Here is a 22301-nt window from a genome sequence, read left to right on the forward strand (position 1 = left end):
CGGGAGCCCCCACCATACATCCTCCCCTCGTCATGCATCGATGGTGACTGAGGCTCGAGGCACTCCCCCAGAGGCACTCTCACCCCTCCCGCCTCCCCTCTGGTCGCTAGCTCGCAACACACACTCACTCACCCCACCCGACTACCGCTTATTTCACAAGCGCACTGACAAAACATTGTAAATTTTTAAAAATGGATCCAACCGTGCTTTCTTTCGCTTACATACAGCGACCTTGGATATTTTTCTGGCATTCTACTGATCTCAAGCTCTCTTACGACACCGAACACGACATGGCTCAACAAGAGGAAAAGTTAATTGATTTAATGGATCAGACAATGGATGAGACAGAGGAGCAGACAGCGGATCAGGCCGAGGATCAAACGCAGGGTCTGATGAGAGACGAGGTACCTGTGCACCTCCACACTGCTGATGAAGATCCAGCACCCACTCTCCTCCTCCCCTGACTCCCAATAGGACAGGAGACCAGAATAATGACATACTTCATCTTATACACTTTCTGCAGACTTCCAGCATGCAAGAGCAAGACCGACGACGAAAAGAGGAGCAGAACTTCAGACTACAGATGGAGCAATCAAGACAGGAAGACAACCAGCGGTTCATGTCTCTTTTCTCCTTGCTATCAGGACAGATTGCGGCATCGCAACCCCAGCAACCTAACCCCATGAATGCACCTCCTTTTGCACCTGTTCCCCCACCCCCTGGCTTCTCAGAGCATACACCTACAGTTTCTAGCAAGCCTACGGTCCATTCCCCACCTCCTGCACCAAACGGCAATTGCAGATGGTAATTTTGATGGGTGTGAGAGACGAAGAGTTAATTCAACGCCTTATTCCCCTCCAACCCTCATCTACCCTCGCAGAGTTCGTGACATGCTGCCGCTCATACGAATCTACACGTGCGACTGCATCAGCCATTGCATCTTCCCCTAGCCAGGTCAATGCAGTATCTACATACAAGAAGAACCACCGTCTACAGAAGAGGACTTCTCATCGATCTCCTGACCAACGTTCTCACCAGTCTCCTAACAGTGACCCTTGTCAATATTGCTCTCGCAAGCACGATTCCGGACAATGCCCAGCCACGGGTGCATCGTGCAATAACTGCGGACGCAACGGGTCATTGGCCCCGCACTCAGAAATGCCCTGCTAAGGAAGCTCAGTGCAAGACCTGCCAGAAACAGGGACATTTTGAGAAGATGTGCAGGTCGACCAGAAAAGTCAGGACTGGGTACACAGCTTTACCTCCTCCTAATAAAGTCAAATCCCAGCTGCTGTTTTGTGGGTAATAACTTGGGTAGCGAGTCCCCCACACCAGTCACTGTCTCTCTGTCATTTGGCGATATATCAGCACAACTCCAGCTAATCCCGATACAGGAGCAGACATCACAGTGATTGGCACCATACATTTGGATGCACTCCACATACCTCGGACAAGGCTCGAACCTCCACCCATGACAGACGTTGTAACAGCAGATGGATCCCCCATGACACCGGCTGTAGGATGCTTCCAGGCAAAACACTTCGTCTTGGCAACAAGTCTTGTCAGCAACCATACATGTTCATGAGGAATATCCAGACTCCCCTCCTCTCCGTGAACATTGCCGAGCTCTCGCCATAGTGTCGCTGGAATTCCCGAAGCCCATCCTCAAGGTAACACATGTCAACAGATGCGCTCAGTTTCCTGCCTCTGCCATGACATCGCCCGCAGCTATTAAGGACTATTTTCTTCAGCACTTCAGCGACGTCCTCATATCCAAGAAGGATCTACAAACCCAGCCACTAAAGAAAATGGCAGGCCTCGATGAGGATTCACCTGAAACCTGGTGCTACACCATTCGCTGTGCATACACCCAGGCCCATTCCGTTTGCTCTCAGAGATCAAGTGAAAGAAGAAACTTGACTCCTTGGTGAACAAGGAATCATCAGACCAGCAGGCGACGAACCCTCTGAATGGTGCCATCCCATGGTCTTGGTACCCAAGGACAAAGGTGTGCGCATCACTGTCGATCACACCCACCTAAACTCAGGTAGCCCGCCCTACACACCCTTCACCTACACCCCATGACGCCGTCCGCAACATCTCTCCTACTGCGAAGTACTTCACCACAGCGGATGCCCTGCATGGCTATTGGCAAATGGAGTTGGCAGAAGAGGACCGCCACCTGACTACATTTATAACTCCATATGGAAGATTCCAGCACTGTCGTGGCCCAATGGGATTTTCAGCAACAGGTGATGCATACTGCCTCCGTGGAGATATGGCACTACAAGGTGTTCCCAACTGTGTGAAGGTTGTAGATGACATCCTCCTTTCCGACGAGGATCTCCCTTCCCACCTACAAACACGTGCACCAAATGCTGACCAGATGCCGTCAGTATGGCATCACCCTCAACAACAGGAGAAATTTACTGTAGCCGCCCCTAAAGTTAACTTTTGCGGTTATGTCTTATCATCCGATGGTATTGCAGCAGACCCCGACAAGGTATCAGCTATACGTGACTTCCCGACACCGTCCAATGTCACAGACGTCAGGTCGTTTATGGGTCTCGTCAATCAACTTGCCGACTTCACTCCAGACATTGCAGCAGCAGCACAGCCCTTACGTCCACTTATGAGCCCCAAACGCTCATTCGTCTGGACGCCCGACCATGACCGAGCATTTAAGAAAGTCAAGACAGCTCTGACTTCACCACCTGTCCTGGCACCCTTCAATCCTGCCTCGCCTGTGGTTCTACAAACAGATGCCTCACGCCTATACGGTCTCGGCTATGCCCTACTTCAAGATAACGGCCGAGGTCAGATGCGTCTCGTCCAGTGTGGCTCTCGTTTCCTTGACGGATACAGAGACTCGCTACGCCACCATAGAGCTGGAGCTACTTGCAGTCACTTGGGCTATAGCTAAGTGCCGCCTATACTTGTCTGGACTTCAAACATTTCACCTTAATGACTGACCATCGCCCCTTGATACCATTCTCATCACTACACTTTGGATGCTATTGAGAATCCACACCTTCAACGCCTCAAGATGAAAGTGGCCCCCTACCTCTTCACTGCAGTATGGCGCGCAGGGAAACAACTTTGCATACCAGACGCCCTGTCACGCTCCCCAACCAGTCGCCCCACACCTGAAGATGAAGAGGAGTGCACCACTTCGACTGCACATGTCAGGCGTATCGTTGCCAGCACCGCCACTTCCACTGACGACCAGGCAACAGGACCCATCATCGAAGAAGACAAGTCTCTACAAGAATCCGCACGGCCGCATCCCAGGATCAAGATTACAGTCGTCTCGTTCACTACGTCTCCAACGGAGGTTTTCCTACCAACCGCTATGATCTCCACGCTTCCGCCCTCCCGTATTGGAAGCTGCGGGACAACCTTTACGCGGATGGAGAGTTAGTATTGTATGGACCCCGGATCGTCATCCCTGCAGCCCTCCGTAGACGCACCTTGGATCGACTCCACGACAGCCATCGAGGGATTGAAGCTACTCGACGTCGTGCAATGCAGACAGTATTCTGGCCAGGTATCAATGCAGATATCAAGAGTAAAGTAGAAAGCTGTGAGGCCTGCCAACAGCTTCTCCCTAGTCAGCAACAAGAACCTAAATGTGTGACGACCATCCATCCCGCCCTTCTTCGAAGTGTCAGCTGACTTCTTCCATGTAGCAGGAAATCCTTCCTTGTTATTGCCGATAGACTTTCAGGCTGGCCTGTGGTTGTTCCCTGTGGACGTGACACAACTGCAGCCAGAGTTACAGAATGTTCTGTGTCTTCCGCGAGGTTGGTGTTCCACTCCGCTTACGAAACTTGATGGAGGACCCCCATTTTCCAGCCATGACTTCAAGCAATTTGCCGACCGCTGGGGAGTTCATCACATCATCACTTCTCCACATTACCCTCAGGCTAATGGACACGCAGAAGCTGCAGTGAAAGCTGTTAAACACCTTATCATCAGACTGCCCATCCGGGAACATAGATTGTGAAGCCTTTGATAGAGGACTGCTGAGCTGCGAATACACCGAACCCTGCTGGACGCTCCCTGCGCAGATCCTCTATGGCCATCCTCTCCGTACTTGTGTTCCGGCTCACCAGATCATTCACAGAGGAGTGGCAAACTAAGACTGAAGATTACGACCGTCGCACTCCTGCCCAAACCGACCAAGCCATGAGCCTTTACAATTCTCATGCCCGCCCTCTACCCAAGCTCCCCATCGGCCAACGAGTTAGGATACAGGACTCAACGACGCTTCGATGGGACAAGGTCGGCATCGTGATGGGCCGCGGAATGTCAAGAAAGTATGAAATACGCCTTCCAAGTGGTCGTGTATGGTTTCGAAACCGAAGACATTTACGCCCATTGGCTAACATGAGTGATGACACCTCTCCCCAAGTCCCTTGTGTCCCCTTGCTCGGCCAGGAAAGAGAGCCATCATTCGAACCCTCCAATGTCCCTCGCCATTCACCTCGACTAGCTCAGAGGAATTTATGTTCCGCTCGAGACACTGCTACGAGCGTAAAGGGGGAGGGAGGTGTATAGATATTTAATGTTATGCTGTATATTAATTACGTACAGTTTATGAACATTTTGTACATTTGCTTTGTATTATTCGATAGAAGAATTATATTTATGTTTCCATGTATATTTCCCATTGCACATACTGTGAGACCACTATTTCATTATGTATCGTGGCAACATTGTAATTAGATGTGTCAACACTGCCTTTATTTCCCGCCATATGCATAGTCAGTCTCTGTCCAGTGGTCATTGTAGTGACAAGCGCGGACCTGCTTCCCGCTACTGTCGTCTTGATGTCTGTTTATCTTCATTACAAGATTTTAAAGAATCTACGGGTTTGATTTGTCACCCCTTCATTCCATTTCTTGCATGGATGTATGTGGCAGCATCCCACACAAAAACCAAAACATTCACGAGGGAATCTAGCTCCGGCGCCTATACAAAACAATATACCCTCTCTCTCTCTCTCTCTCTCTCTCTCTCTCTCTCTCTCTCTCTTTCATATCCCATCACGAAATAAAAAGGCGTACCGCTTTCCCGGCCGTTAAAAAGTGTAAATATTCCCGACTCGCAGGCAGGCGGGCCTATCTGAAAAAGGCTGGAGATGAACATCTGCAATAAACATCTGCAATCAACATCTGCAATAAAAATCTGCAATAAACTTTGCAATTACAGGCAATGGTTGAAAAGCAGGCTACGGGATGCATCCACTTTTACCACCATCCTACCTTAATGGACGGGGGCTATTAGTATCGAAAAAAAAAAGAAAAAAAAAGCGATGCCCTGAAATATTCGAGATGACACATTGGGTCCATTACGCCACAGAAGCAAAACATATTGGGGGTAGGGGGACGTGGAGGGTGTGGTTTTAGGGGCTGGAGGGAGCGGGGGCGAGGGAAGGGGATGGTCATGACTTAGGGGTAAGCGCCCCCCTTTCACCACTTCCCAAAACCTCAGCAACTAAATCTATCCTTTCCTGGGACGAGATTCTCCCAAATGTCAACAGACTATAACCATCTCTCACTACTAGGACAAAGTCAAGGGTTTGGGAACTGGAAGGATCATGGAGGGGTTAGGGGATAGGGGAGGGGGGTTCCTGATTTAGGGGGAAGGGCCCCCAACCAAACCCGAAACCTGCCCGTAAAACCTCGGCAACTAAAAATATCTTTTACCGGGACGATTGTAACCTTCCTTCACTCCTGGGACAAAGTCAGCCACATTTTAAAAACTCTCTCTCTCTCTCTCTCTCTCTCTCTCTCTCCCACCGCTGTACCTGTCCTGTGGCAAGGAAACTTATGCTCCTTAGAGAGAGAGAGAGAGAGAACTGTAATAAAATGAGCTGTTTAAGAGATGCATTGCATGAATTACAACAAACTAATTTGGAGAGAGAGAGAGGGGGGGAGGAACGATCGGTATTTCCCAAGACACGGAGAGCTTTAAAATTGTCAAAATAGAGAGAGAGAGAGAGAGAGAGAGAGAGAGAGAGAGAGAGGAAAAATCTTACGGAGGATTTATATATCCTAAGACACGGAGAGCATTATCATTATTAGAGAGAGAGAGAGAGAGAGAGAAGAAGAAGAATTTCTAGTTCGTTTTTCCGTTAAAACTCATTGTGCAAATAGAAGTCGGTTGCGGATTGACACAAAAGATCCAGTGTGTGAAGTAATGCCATCATCACTGGAAGGTCGATGGAAAGCTCTGGCCAATAATTCCCCGGAATAAATCATTGCTCGCCGCCCTCGAGCCCACCATGTTCTCTCTCTCTCTCTCTCTCTCTCTCTCTCTCTCTCTCTCTCTCTCTGGGAGCGAAAAATGAGGAAGTAAAAACCCTCACACTAACTTTATGAGAGATGTTTGCTAAACAATCAAAAGCGGATGTGCCTTTTACGCGGCCCTGTTTATCTTCTCGGGAAAATATCGTCAAACAAAACAAGCGGCGAATCATCATCATTAGACAAACACTCGGCGGTAGGCGATTCCTTTTAGGTAACAACTCCCAACAATAACATCTGGAGCGCCTGAGGTGGTCCTCTCTCTCTCTCTCTCTCTCTCTCTCTTCTCTCTCCTGGACGACGCTATCGCTAAAAAATCGTGTATTGGGGATATACCGTGTATCTCTCTCTCTCTCTCTCTCTCTCATGGACGATGCTATCGCTCTCCGTCATTTGGGATATACGAATCTTCTATCAGATTTTCCTCTCTCTCTCTCTCTCTCTCTCTCTCTCTCTCTCTCTCTCTCTCCAGCAATGCTAATGCTCTCTGTTTCTTAGGCTATACAAAACCTCTATCATATTCCCCCCACCCTCTCTCTCTCTCTCTCTCTCTCTCTCTCTCTCTCAGCAATGCTAATGTTCTCTGTGTCTTAGGATATACAAATCCTCCTTTATGTCTTCTTGGATGGACTATAAGTCTTTGAGACATCCTAATCCTTGTAACTCTCTCTCTCTCTCTCTCTCTCTCTCTCTCTCTCTCTCTCTCTCTCATACATTTCACCCTTCCATCAAAATCCCTTTTTTTTTCCTAATTGGCAACCAAAAGCCATCTTTCTTCTTCTTCCATTCGTATAATCTGCTCATTTCTTTCACCCCTCAACCAATCCCTTCCTCATGAGACCCAGGGTAATGACGTCAGTATTCACCTTTTTCTTCTTCTTCTTTTTTCTTTTCATGACAGACGGAGAAAACGACGTCGAGGACGATAAGTCGTATGATGCTGTCCAACGTGAGTCCGCAGGATTCGGGAAGATATAGCTGTCGTCCAGACACGGGAGGTTCGGCGTCAGTATCCGTCCACATTCAATCAGGTGAGGTTCTTGTTTTTTTGGTTCTTACTTTTCTGTATTTACAGAGATGGTTTCGTATGTGGTCTATTCCGTATGAATTGATATTTTGTTTATGAATAACAATAATTTGAGAGGCATGATTTCATGACTTATTTTGTTTACGAACAATTGCAATTTGAAATGCATGATTTCATGACTCTCATTTTGTTTATGCACATTTGACTTTCATTTTGTTTATGAACGATAAATTCATGACTTATTTTGTTTGTGAACAATAGCAATTTGAGATCCAGGATTTCATGACTTTCATTTGTTTGTGAACAATAGCAATTTGAGATCCAGGATTTCATGACTTTCATTTGTTTATGAACAATATCTATTTGAGATGCATGATTTCATGACTTATTTTGTTTACGAACAATAGCGATTTGAGATGCATGATTTCATGACCTTAATTTTGTTTATGAACAGTTGCAATTTGAGATGCATGATTTCGTGACTTTCATTTTTTTTTCGTGATAGAGTCACGAATGGTATCAGTAGTATGATTTAAAATAACTTTTCGAAATTATTCATTTCAAAGGTAGTTTTTTTATATGCACCAATGTTACCAAAATATTACAAAATTATATGCCTATAATATATACAAATTATTGTGAATTTTAAAAAAAATTAGAAATCAAAATCAATATACTTTTTACTAAATACATTTGCAATTTTGTCTTTATAAAATATTACATTTCATTTACATAATAAGTAGGATGTTACCAATGTTACCAAAATATTACAAAATTACATACCTACAATATTTATAACTTATTGTGGATTAAGGAAAAATCTAAATCAATATACTTTTTTCTAAAATACATTTTGCAATTTTGGCTTCATATTGGCTGAACTCTAAACTTCTTTGTACACATACGTAACTGTGGACGTGTTTCTCCATCTGAAGACTCATGCCACTACTATGAGTATTTCGTAATTACTGACGTCGTTTACGTCACAACAGATCAGCACCAAGCAGCCGTGCAGCAGAGCGGTTACAACGCTTCCATCAACGCCACTCATTCCATACACTACGTCTTCCTGTTCTGCGCGTTGGGTCACGTCTTCACCATGTCGCACTTTCGATGACTCACACTGGACGGATGGTGACGAATCTCTCGATTAGCGCCCGTTTATTAATTAGATTTAGAATGAGGGAGTATGTCGATCTGTATATGACCCACTTGTTTCACATCTAGGTAAATCTGGTATATATCTCTCTACAAGGACCATGGTATTTTCACAAATCTTAAAATTCTCCTTAAGCATAATAGCTATAAGAGTGTTTCTTGGGATGAGCGGAAGAACAGCTTGGTTTCTTTTCCCTTTCAAAAGTTGGAGGTCATGATTAGCAGTGCTTGAAAATAAGAAAATGAAGACGTCTGTCTCCAAGTCTCTGAAAGACTTTATTACGAGAGTTATGCCTGGCATTCAAAAGTCTGGAAAATCTAATGTCACGCCTCAAAAGTAATGAAGCCAGAAAAATAATATCTAGAGAACATACAGCTAAACTCTTGAGAACTTGAGGCTTGAAATCATATTCCAGAGGCCCTAAATCTAAACATCAATTGGTGTTTCTAATGTAAAGGGGTCAGTTTGTGATTTTTGTATATATTTTGTACTGAAGCCAGAAAAAATATATCTAGAGAACATAAGGTTTAACTCTCAAGAGCTTTGAGGCTTGAAATCATATTCCAGAAGCACTAAATCTAACCATCATGGTGTTTTCTAATGAACAGGGGCCAGTTCTTGTGATTTTTGTATATAATTTGTACTGAAGCCAGAAAAAATATATCTACTAGAGAACATAAGGTTTAACTCTTGAGAACTAAATCTAAACATCAATTGGTGTTTTCTAATGAAAAGGGGTCACTGTTTTTTTTTTTTTTTTTTTTTTTTTTTGTATAATTTTGGCTCACTGTCTTTGATCAAATACTCCCCATCGTAGGTCCCTAAGCACGGTGTGGCCTGGGTGTGGTAGTTGGAGAAATTGGTTATATGTTGATTGCTGTATATAATCCACATATTCTATGAGACCTTCTTTATCTATTGTGATTACTACTGTCTGCACAAGACTGGACTGACATCAATGGTTTATGCTACTTTCAGAGTGACTTAATATTGGCCTCCATTTTAACATATCACCGAGAAAATTTTAAGTATAGGGGGGTGAGGGGAATAAAAATAGAAATTTTTGTGGCTTTCTAATTTGAACAGTTTGAAATCGCATCTGCCTATTTCAAAGGAGCTTAACCAGGACATGAAGCCTTGAGATACCTCTGTGTTTTTATCTGGACATGGAAATTTACATTATTTATTGGATAAAGTTAGGTTTTTATTCCTAAGAAACTTTCCCGTCTGGAGGCGTTTTTATAGCAATATTAGCGCTAAACATCATCAATGGGGGATATGAATAAGCAAGTCACAAAGAAAACTATGGATTTTCGTGAAGAGGAATTGAATTTCGATGCCAATATGTACCACAAACTATATGAAGGAGACGCCTCTTCTGGCAATATTTAGCTCTAAAACATCAACTCGAGATAGATACCTTTTCCATCCCAACCTCAAAAGTAACCGATCACGGTACGCTGCAACAATGACAAAGAAATCGAGAGAAAAAAAACGTTCAATAACCAGGCAACGGGAGAGCACCTTTAGCCAGATTCCAATCCCTTAGACGGGAGAAACGGCCTAGACTCGGTGCCTTTGTCATGAAGCGGCGATAACAGGCGGAAACCCGAGAATACATGAATTGTCAGCTTCCATTGTTGTCTGCGCAATGACTGTGAATTCGGGCTGTATGTCACCCGGTAACGAAGCCAAACGGAGTCGTAGAACTTCTTGGAACGTAAATAAACAGAGAGAGAGAGAGAGTGAGAGAGAGAGAGAGAGAAGGGAATTCAGGAGAGAGAGGGAAAGGGAGAGAGATAATTGAGTTCAGAGAAATATGGGAATTCAGCACAGAGAAAGAGAGAGAGAGAGAGAGAGAGAGAGAATTCAGAAGTAGAAGAAGGAGGAGAGAGAGAGAGAGAGAGAGAGAGAGAGAGAGAGAGAATTCAGAAGAAGTAGAAGAAGAAGAAGTTAAAGCTTTTCAAAGAAGATGATTCAGAGAAGAAGAAGAAGAAGAAGAAGAAGAAGAAGAAGAAGAAGAAGAATGAGAGAGAGAGAGAGAGAGAGAGAGAGAGAGAGAGAGAGAGAGGAGGGACGACTCGTCACCACCAGACGCATTCACACAGGTCTCAAAAAAGGAACTGTGAATACCTCCAATCCGATTAGCTTTCATCTCCATTCTTTTAAAGCTCCGTACCATGGCTACACGCCCCCGCCCCCGCCCCCCGCCCCCACCCCGCCCCCACCCAGCTGCTGCACCTCCTCATCATCCTCACTCTTTCCCAAAAACTCAACAAATTCATCACACCTGAATGATGAGTCGTGAGAAAAAAAGAATTGTCTCATATATAGTCACGTAGAGAGATATCAAATAAAAAAAAAAAGACGTGGATGTAAATAAACTTTGTATAAACTTTGTATCTAATGATTTTTAAGGAACCCTCACACACGCGCGCCCGCGCGTGCGCGCACACACACACACACACACACACACAAAGAGAGATTTAGTCTTTCTCGAATCTGCATAAGGATGATTTAGGAATGAGTAAGAATGGAATGCAACGTATTTTTGTTTCTACGAAATGTAAAAGATTAAAAAAAAAAAAAAAACTTCAACTCGGGTGTGAGTTTCATTCAATCCTAATTTTTTTTTTTAAGAAAATGTTTTATTCCTAATATTTGCAATTCCGCTAAGTGCACTTTTCTCTATTTCCAATACTGATATTTCAACAAAGTTCTGGAAATGAAATGGACACAGAACTGTGGTCGGTTAAGTAAGAAAATGACATTGAAATAACTTCAACAAGATCATTCTGGCTAGAATAATGAATATTTCCTTTATGATTTTGTCGAATGACTCTAATAACTAAACAACTTTGGAACTGAAGAACCTGGTATAGAAATGAGTAATAACTAATAAAACAACAAACATTAAAATAAAACTTCTGATCTATAACCCACAACAAAGTTGACCAGTCAAGCTTTTGCAGGAACATTCCTTTTTTCAATTCAGTTTCGAGATGAAACCAAATGAAACGTTAAATCCGCCAATTTGGAAACGACCCCGTTAAAATACTTCCCTTCTGGTGTCAGAAATATCAAATACTAAATCAAAATTGAAGCTCCACGTGTCATTTACAAATCAAATACTCTCCTGAATGTGTGAATAATGATATATCTGTTTCAATCAGCTGTTTCTCGCTGCCGTGATTAATTTCGACAGGTTTCGTCATTGGGTCATGAACAGCTGTTCTGGTAAGTACTTTTATGATATCACTGTCACTACCGACGTGATGAAGATATAACAAGAATAATGACTGGTATCCTTGTCATAACTGGAATAATATTCTCACTAATATTTAGACTTGAATTTCAACTTTAGACATTACTTCTCGCCTTGACCTGATCTAGAAAACCTGTGTGACTCTAAGGCAGATGCTTTGAATAATTCGCTGCTAAAGGATAATTGTTAATCACAGCCAAGTTTCTTTACATCATGATATGCTGCCAATTGACCTAATGTCAAGAAACCTTATGAGATTGTAGTAAGTGACAGAGAAAATAAGTTGTTCGTGATAAGATGCACTGATAGAAAGTGGTATAATTTGTTGAAGGTATTAAGAGATAAAATTAAATATGACATCAAACGCAGCTGGACTTCAAACACATTGCAAATTATTGGTGCCTTTTCAGACCAAAAAAACAGCATTCTTGACTGAATATTCTGTCTTAAGACAGAAGCAAAATTCTTAAGGTGCTACGTCCTATAATCTACAGAACAGTCTCATATAGTAGATTCACATCAGCCGTCCATTTGATGTCTAGGCCAGTCCCTTACTACGCTCCTGAATGGCTGTTGATAAGCCAATCACGTGGCTAGAAACTCTCGAGAGAGTTCATATAGGGATGTATGTATGTTCCACCTCTCCTGAGGGATCCTTTTGACAGACGTATCCCTCAGGAGAGGTGTGGAACATACATCCCGCCAATGTGAGCTCTTGACATCAGATGCACAGGTGATGTGAATCTACTATAGCTCCTGAACCACTCGGACTGGACCACTAACCAAAACTATAAATATTGGTAGTGACATTGAATTTTAATTGATATCAGGTAGGAGTAGTTATAAAAATAATTTGGAGATTCATGAGCAAACAGGCGGGTTTCCTCAGAAGAGAGAGAGAGAGAGAGAGAGAGAGAGAGAGAGAGAGAGAGAGAGAGAGAGAGAGAGCACCACTTATTTTTCTTGGAGACCTGCATTCTTGAAGGTGTCAAACAGCTTCTTGAAAAATCCCCTCACGTAACCGGTGGAGAGAGAGAGAGAGAGAGAGAGAGAGAGAGAGAGAGAGAGAGAGAGAGAGAGAGAGAGAGTCTTGGAAATCCTCTCACGTAATCCAGAGAAATATCTTCAGCAATATAACGTCGTTTTATGCCTCCTCCTTCAAACATCGTGTTTCTTCTCGGCACGAGAGAGAGAGAGAGAGAGAGAGAGAGAGGAGAGAGAGAGAGAGAGAGAGTTGCACGCGCACACACGTATAGAAATCTTCTAGGTCAATATTGCATGCGTGATCATATTGATATTTATGATAAATGTTCACATAAACAGTAGATACACTTACAATCCATCAGTAGTAAACAACCATTCGTATAAGTCACAGACACGCCCACATTTCATTTTTAAGAATCCACACGAAAATCTTCCTTTCTCATTCATATTATTATTATTATTATTATTATTATTATTATTATTATTATTATTATTATTATTAGTTATATTATTATGGGCAGATGGCTCTTTTCTGTAATGGTCGACACTGATACTATTTTGATAAATAATCTCTCTCTCTCTCTCTCTCTCTCTCTCTCTCTCTCTCTCTCTCTCTCTCGTACCTTAATTCCATACTCCTATCTACACTACAGCACTCTCTGTAGGCAAGACTTTTGCCTAAACATCTCTCTCCATCCAATAAAAATGAGAGAGAGAGAGAGAGAGAGAGAGAGAGAGAGAGAGAGAGAGAGAGAGAGGAGAGGGTGTTCACCTTTCAATATTACCTAAACTTACGAAGCCCCAGAGTCAATTTCACCCGGGCCAAGATATGTGACATCATTATTTTATGCCCAGCTTCATCAAATTCTTCCCCTCGCAGGGTGCAGGTATAACCGTTTGGGACGCCTAAGACTTTTTTTTTTTTTTTTTTTTTTTTTTTTTTTTTTTTTTTATTTTTTTTTTTTTTATAAGTCTTTGTCTAAGACTTCTTTTCCTTAAGACTTTTTTCCTAAGTCCTTTTTTAGTCTTTGCCTAAGATTTTTTGAAATCTTCGCGAAAGACTTTTTTCAAGTCTTTTATTTCTTTTATTTTTTGCGTAATAACTTTTTTGAAGTCTTTGTATAAGAATTTTTCTTCTAAGTCTTTGCTGAAGACTTTTTTCAAGTTTTTGCTTAAGAATTTTTTTCAAGACATTGCTTAGGACTTTGTTCTATTTTTGTAAGACTTTTTTCAAGTCTTCGCTTAAGACTTTTTCACTTATTATTAAGACTTTTTGAAGTCTTTGCTCAAGACTTTTTTCAAGTCGTTGCTTAAGACTTTTTGCCTAAGTCTTTTTTCTTAATTATTTGCCTAAGACTTTTCGAAATCTTTGCCTAAGTCTTTTTTCTTAATTATTTGTCTAAGACTTTTCGAAATCTTTGCCTAAGACTTTTTGTAAGTCTCTGCCTAGGACTTTTTTCAAGCTTTTTCTTAAGACTTTTCCTACGTCTTTGCTTAGGACTTATTATCAAGAATAGGAGATTTTTTGCTTTTTTAATCTTTTCATAGTAACATTAACTGCATACTATCCAAAACAATTAAGCAAAAATTAATAAACAAATTGCAAATGCGTTGCCTTCTTAGAAGAACAAACCAACCGCGATTGAGTTTTGACAGGGAGTAAAAAAATATCAGTATTGGATTTATCTCTCTCAGAATAACATTAATTTCTTATTATTCAAAACACTTAAAAAAAATAAAAAAAAATAAAAATAAAATAAAATTCAGAGCAGTTTCTCTTCTAGGTCAAGAACACTTTTTCAAAAGAATGAACAAAACAGCTTTCGACTTTTGCATAAAAAAAAAAAATATTATTGGAACTCGCGCCTCGGGCGTTGTGGTATACGAAAAGACTTTTTCCAGCGCTTTTTCCAGCGCTCAGGAGATTCCAGGCTTCATCAGAACTTATGTCATCTGGAACCACTTCTAAAGTGGTCGCAACTTGATGACTTAAAAACCGCCATTTTTTTCCCTCGCCCAACGCCCCCCCCCCCCCACCCCCCCCCCCCCCCCCCCCCCCCCCCCCCCCCTTTTTTTTTCCTTTTTTTTTTTTATTTTTTTTTTTTTTTTTGAAGATCGGTAAAAACTTCAAATAAAAAAAAAAAAAAAAAAAAAAATTTCAGACTTAAGACGACCTCCGGTTTCAACGTATGCCCGCTGAGATGAGAGAGAGAGAGGAGAGAGTAGAAGAGAGAAGAGATAGAGATAGAGATAGAGATAGAGATAGAGAGAGAGAGAGAGAGAGAGAGAGAGAGAAAGGTGAAGTTTCATCGTAACCAGTCTCCTATATGGTTTAGGCTTGAATGGCAAACTATTATTATTATTATTATTATCATTATTATTATTATTATTATTATTATTATATTATACTTGCTGGTGGTTTATACCATAAAATGTTTTTCGAGCTAAATAAAGTAGTTGTTTAGGAATGGTCTCGGATATGATCTTCGTTCAGACATCCACTTCCTAATAAATAAGAAAAAAAAAATAAAAATTTTTAATCTATAAATAAGCTGATTATATTCCCTTACACGAGACAAAGAATTAGCTGCATCTAGCGCACCTAAACTCATCAAGAGCAGTGTAAATAAGTTTCTCATTTTCCTACCAAATATCCACTTGGCAAAGACATTGGCAAGATCTCGATGAAGACTTGATAAAAAAACAAGTAGAAAATAATCCTAAGTTTCTTCGGCGCAATCGAGTTTTCTGTACAGCTGCTACAGCGTATATAAATCAAGGCCACCGAAAATCGATCTATCTGTCAGTCAGTGGTCTCGGTATAATACTGTATCTGCCGCGGTCCATGAAGCTTTAACCACGACCCGGTGGTAGCCCGTCCTTTATCATTGCCAGACGCACCATTGTGGCTAAATTTAGCCTTACATAAAATAAAACCTACCGAGGCTAGAGGGCTGCAATTTGATATGTTTGATGATTGGAGGGTGGATGACCAACATACCAATCTGTAGCCCTCTAACCCCAGTAGTTTTTAAGGTCTGTGGGCGGACAGACAAAGCCCCATTATGGCTAACTTTATTTAACCTTAAGTAAAATAAAACCTACTGAGGCTAGAGGGCTGCAATTTAGTATGGTTGATGACTGGAGGTTGCATGAACAACATACCAATTATAGCCTTCTACCCCTAGTAGTTTTTAAGATCTGAAGGTCGGACAGACAAAGCCGTCCTAATGGTTTTCTATTACCGAAAGCTAAAATATCACTTTTCCCTCCCTCCCACGGTTCCTGATAGAGAATTTTTCCTCTGGGAAAGTTTTACAATTAACGACGGTGAAAGTTGCTGGGAACACAAAGAAGTTTGAAAAGACAAATAGAAAGAAGGGTTACGAATCATTACACTGCATCATAAAGGTCTCGGTGTTATGGGTTCTAAGGGAAAGCCATTCTCCAAATGATGTTTGTAAATATTTCTTTTAAAAAAAGGGTTTTTTTAATCATTTTGAAATTGTCAAATTCATTTTCATTTCAAAACAAAATTATTTTATTTTTTTAAATAACTAAAATTCTCTCAATTTCGTCTTTGTTCTAAAACGAAGCTGTCTGATTTAAACCTTTCTTAAAATCTCTGATTCTTTCTTGATTTTAAAACGAAATTGTTTTTAAATCGCCCTCAATTTCTCAAATTCATAGTTGTTTTTAAACAAAGTTGTCTTTTTCTAAATAACTAAAATTCTCTCAATTTCGTCTTATTTTAAAACGAAACTGTCTGATTTAAACTATTCTTAAAATCTCTCATTTTTTCTGGATTTTGAAACGAAATTATTTGTTTTTAAATCGCCCTCAACTTCTCAAATTTGTCTTCATTTGAAAAAAAAATATTCTTTATTTTTACAATTCTGAAACGCTCAAATTCGTCATTATCTTCAAACGAAATTGTCTTGTTTTAATCAATCTAGAAATCTGAAATTCGCCTTTTAAACATCATTATTTATAGGTACTTACTTTGATTATATGAAATTTAGGCTGCCAACCACTGGGGCATTTTCGACTATTCGACGCTGGAGACGGTGAGAAGAAGGAATTTGAGGTGGTTGGACAGCAAGTTAAAAAGAGAAATACGAGGATCTAAAAGTGGATCTGGAAAAAAAACCAAAGCTGCATTAAGAATAATAAAATTAGAGAGGATAGAGAGGTATGCTGAAGAAAGGAAGCGGAAATTGGGGTCAAACAAAAGGTTAAAAAGTGAGCACGGTTATGTGTTGAATTTAAGATACCAACTTCGACGAAAAAACAAAGGGTATGTACACAAGATACTGCGCATGCTTTTAAGATAACTCTGAGCTCCAGTAAATCTGAACTTTTCAAATGAAGTCATTTTCATTCCAGGAAATCCCTAGGAAAGTACCATAAGGTTCTAATTTCCTATGGAAAAAGTAATCAAACCGACCTTCCCACCACACAGCTGCTAGAGGGCCATCCTCTCATGCATATATGATAATGTACAAAATTTAATCTGGACTCGGAATAGAAGCGGCTAATTTCTTAAACTTTCCTTATTGTTCTTGCTCGGATATATGCAGATTTCCGCGTCGAGCAATTCGTTTCAATTAGATATTTCCCGAACACGGAAGTGGAGAGGAAATACAAGATTCGATACAATCTCCCTACTGAGGATGACGTTCAATTGGAACCAGAAAATTTCAAGCGAAGATGCGATGTATTGCTAACCTTAAAACAATTCTCATTGTATTCTATAAACTTACTTTTATTTTTACTCAGTTATTTATTAATTTGTTAATTCATTTTTTCGTTTCTAATAACTCTTCTCTTCTTTCTGTATTTCTTATAACTTTGTGTTACTCCTTTCTGATAAATAACATGTTCTTTGGAAGGTCGAGTTTCAAGTCAATGGCCTCTTCGGTGGTCTATTTGTAAATAATAATAATAATAATAATAATAATAATAATAATTAATTATTATTATTATTATTATTATTATTATTATTATTATTAATTATTACTTATTATTATTATTATTATGATGATGATGATGATGATGATGATGATGATGATACAAAAACAAAAATCCTTACATCCATGGTTTTAATCAAATAACTTTTTTCTTCTTCTGAGAGAGAGGGAGAGAGAGGACTGAACTACTCAGTGCTGGCATACATACTAGAACAATCGAGAGAGAGAGAGAGAGAGAGAGAGAGAGAGAGAGAGAGAGAGAGAAATGAACAACCCATCACCGGACGAAACTTCATTTCGAGAGTCCTTCATTACAATCCAATTACAGGTGAGATCGTTTTTCTGATATTGACCCACTCGGCCGGGTGGGAGAAGTTTCGAAATTGCGGCCTTCCACTTTTTTTTTAAGGGGAGGGGAAAAGAGGAAGGGACTGGGAACCGGGGGAGGGGGAAGGGGAGGGGAGAGGGGAAGGGGGAAGGGGATGGGGTGGGGAAGAGGGGAAGGGAAGAGAGGGGAAGGGGAGGGGAAGGGGAGGGGAAGGGGAAGAGGGAAGGGGAAGGGGGAGGGGAAAGGGGAGGGGGAAGGGGAAGACGGAAAGGGGAAGGGGAAAGGTGGAAGAAGGGGGAGGGGAAGAAGGAGGGGGGAGGGGAAGGGGAAGGAAGGGGAAAGGGGAAGGAAGGGGAAGGGGAAGGAGGGGGAAGCGAGGGGAAGAGAGGGGAGGGGAGAAGGAAGCGTTAGGGGCAGGGAAGTAGGTAAGGGGGGAGGGGGAGGGGAGAAGGAAGGGGGAGGGGATGAAGGAAGGAGGGGATGAAGGAAGGGGGAGGGGGGGGGGAGGGGAAGGAAGGGGAGGGGGAAGAGAAGGAGGTTAGGGGGTGAAGGATGGGGGAAAGGGGGAGGGGAAGGGAAGGAGAAGGAGGGGAAGTGGAAGTGTCGGAGGATAAGAGGAGGGGTAAAAGGGCATAAGGATTGAAGGGTTTAAATGGCAATAAGATGGAAGAAAAGACAAGGTGAGGACGAAGGGGGATGGATAAGGAAACTGAGGAGTAGGGGGAGGAAAGGATTGAGGCAAAATGAAAAAAGGCGGAGGGAGAGAGAGAGAGAGAAGGAGAATATATGCTTACGTCCCTCTGCCAAAACTAAAGTGAATGACTAAGCCAAATCATCATATTCATATACTTTAGATATCGCATCATCTATATTTATCACTCCAGGCACAGGAATAAAACTGCTCATTGGTTTCCCTGAATTTTTTTTATCAGGAAAACAAACGTGAAAGCACAGAATCGCAAGCAAAGCCTTCATGTCGAAAGTGTTCAAAGAGACTCTTTGAGCCGAACTCACTCTTCGAAATGCCTCCAAAAGATCCAGTTATTTGAAACTTTTTTTTTTCTTTTTAGCCTTCCAGGTAAATCCAATTAGAGGGGTAAACAAGTAGGTCATCGCTTCTACTATTTAACTGAAGCAGCCAGCGAGACAGAGAGACAGAGAGACAGAGAGAGAGAGAGAGAGAGAGAGAGGGTTTACTGAGTGACCTCTATAACTTCCAGTTCTGGTGGGTAAATAGCTACATGGTCTCTTCATCTCTCATTTGACTAAAGCAACCAGCGAGAGAAGGAAGAGAGAGAGAGAGAGAGAGAGAGAGAGAGAGAGAGAGAGAGAGAGAGAGACTACAAATGACTTCTTTTGACATATTTCCTCGGTCCTTTGATGAAAACAGGCACCAAACGACAAGCAATTAGTCAATGATGCTGAATAAGGCTGAAAAAGTAATAATTTTCTTCTGACGAACCAAACTCAACAGATTTCGAAAGAAAGGGATCACACGGCATCAAGGCCAGGGAAACAAATGGAACTGGAGGACTGATTGATTGTAAGTTATCTGGCGTAACAACTGTTCTGGGTGGAGTTAGTGGAACGTTACTATTGTGGGAAAAGGACGCACTTCTTTTATGCTTCAAGATACGTCCATGAGCTTTTTTTCTGCTTTACCAGGTAACGTAACGAAAAAAAATGGATCAGTCACTATTTGTTTAAAACTATAAAAGTCTTTGGTGGCACAAACTGAAGGGAAATGAAAAGAATCAGGTCGCTTTCTCTAATACTTTTTTAAACATAATCAACTATCTGAATAGACAGGACTCTGTCCATACTGGCTACCATGCCCTTAATAAACAGTTCAAGAGCAAAGTTCAGTACAAATCAGGAAATTCACTGTCCCAGAAATGCCTCTTAACGATTACATTGCTACAGAATAGTCAATGGAAAAAAAATTGAAATGATCTCCGTGTTTCCCAGCTTCATGGAAATACTGTTGTTTGAAGCAAGCCCCTTCAACGTGCGTTTTAAAATAAAAAAAAAAGAATTAGATAAATATGTACCTGGAACCCAAAGCACTCTACGGAAGGTAAACTCAACACACGTATTCTATGAAATGCTTTCAGCTACAGTTTCTGACGAAAACGAAAGTTTTCCGCTTTCTAGATGTCAGCGAAACAAAGAGTATTAGAATGAACTGAGTTTTCCAAGCATGACGATTGAAATGTGGATGATAAAACTTCGTATCATTGTGAATTTGGTGTATGATTCATAACTCTCTCTCTCTCTCTCTCTCTCTCTCTCTCTCTCTCTCTCTCTCTCTCTAGTATTACTCCTTCTCCAAATACCAAGTGGACTCGTAAAACATCCTATTAAAGGAGTTGATGACCTTACAAGTACTTAACCCGAGCGATGCTATTTCAGATTTGGAATCAAATGTATCTTTTTAAGGGTCATTCGTGAACCTTCATCCAAAATGAAGTTCAGGAAATATTCTACAAGATATATATATATATATATATATATATATATATATATATATATATAGGAGTATGATAAAAATAAGTGAAAAAGTGAATTAAAATAATAATTAAGTTTTCATCATGAGATGATAAAATTGATGACAACCATTAACATGTTATATACACATGCCAGTCACTTGTAACATACACATCACAAACAGATTGAATACAAGTCAACAACTCGGTATTTTTTGCGAAGTGTTTCATAAGACTATCTGACATTTGACAAAGCTTTGTTCTCCACATTTTGTCATCTTGTTTTCAATCTGTTTGTCATATGCATATAAGTTGCCAATGTGTGTTGATGACATATAAGTTGCTGACATGCGTTTATGACATGCACGAAATATATTACCGACATGTGCTTATGGCATGTATGAGATAAATTGTCGATGTGAGTTTCTGAATTGTATGGGATGAGTTAATGACGTGTTTAATACATTTATTGCATACATGCCATCAACATGTGTTTACATGTATATGATATGTTGCTGACTTGGTTATTGTATGCGATAAGAATCCCACGTGCGATTACGATATGCAAGGGTGATAAGGTGACATGTTGATGACATGTATGCAATAAGTTACTGATATGTTGATAACATGTATGCAATGAGGTACCGACATGTTGATGACATGTATGCAATAAGTTGTCAACATGTTGATGACATGTATGCAGTAAGTTGTCAACGTGTTGATGGTATGTATGCAATAAGTTGTCAACATGCTGATGATACGTATGCAATTAGTTGTCATCATGTTAATGGCATGCATGCAATATGTTGTCAACATGTTGATGGCATGTATGCAATAAGTGTCCAATATGCTGATGACATGTATGCAATTAGTTGTCAACATGTTGATGACATGTATGCAAAAAGTTGCCAACGCATTCAGGATATTATTATAGTAGTGTGAACGTATTTCACAAAATTTCATACACTTCACCACTCTGCCATTCCAAAGACCTTTGCGATTAAAATCCTTTGGTTTCAGTAGGAATAGAATTTTGACAGAAAACAGCTGATTAGGTCCTGATGCTTCAGATCGACCGAACAAATCCTACTTAATTACCGAGCGCTAGTTTTTATAGCAGCCTCTTCACAGAATAACCGTAATGAAGTCATTGACGTCTTTTTTTAATCCTACTATTTTCATTCAAAACAATAAACCAGATTAAGCTCTATTTAAACGTTGCCCTGATTTCGACATCCGAATTTCGATTTAATTAAACTTTGTCCGTCGGGCGAATTAGAATCAAATGCTTCATTGGAATGATATTACGTAATTCCCATTTAACTTTCGGCTGTCCAGTTCAGAAAATTCCGGGAATGGGAAAATGGTCAGATTAACACAATTCGGGTCGTCGATGGCATAAGAAACAACAATGGCTTGCGTTCTCGTCCTGTCCGCGAGATGAAGCTTTATATATATATATATATATATATATATATATTATATATATTATATATATATATATATATATATATAGATAGATAGATATATATATATAGATATCTATATATATATAGGTATCTATATATATTTATATATATATATATATATATATATATATATATATATATATAGATATATATATATATATATCTGTATATATATAGATATCTGTAATATGTATTATCTAATCTATATATATCTATATATATATATATTATATGTTATAATATTTATCTATATTATTATATATTGATTAATAATATTATATCTGTATATATATCTAGTATAT

The 22301-nt window shown here is 40.5% G+C and overlaps 1 pseudogene; it reads left to right on the forward strand.

Annotated features, from left to right (window-relative positions):
• The window catches only part of LOC135200939 (zwei Ig domain protein zig-8-like), a 126485-nt pseudogene extending 116106 nt beyond the window's left edge, over window positions 1–10379 (forward strand).
• Window positions 10380–22301: the final 11922 nt, after the last annotated feature.

This window comes from Macrobrachium nipponense, chromosome 27 (assembly GCF_015104395.2).
Source record: "Macrobrachium nipponense isolate FS-2020 chromosome 27, ASM1510439v2, whole genome shotgun sequence".
NCBI lineage: Eukaryota > Metazoa > Arthropoda > Malacostraca > Decapoda > Palaemonidae > Macrobrachium > Macrobrachium nipponense.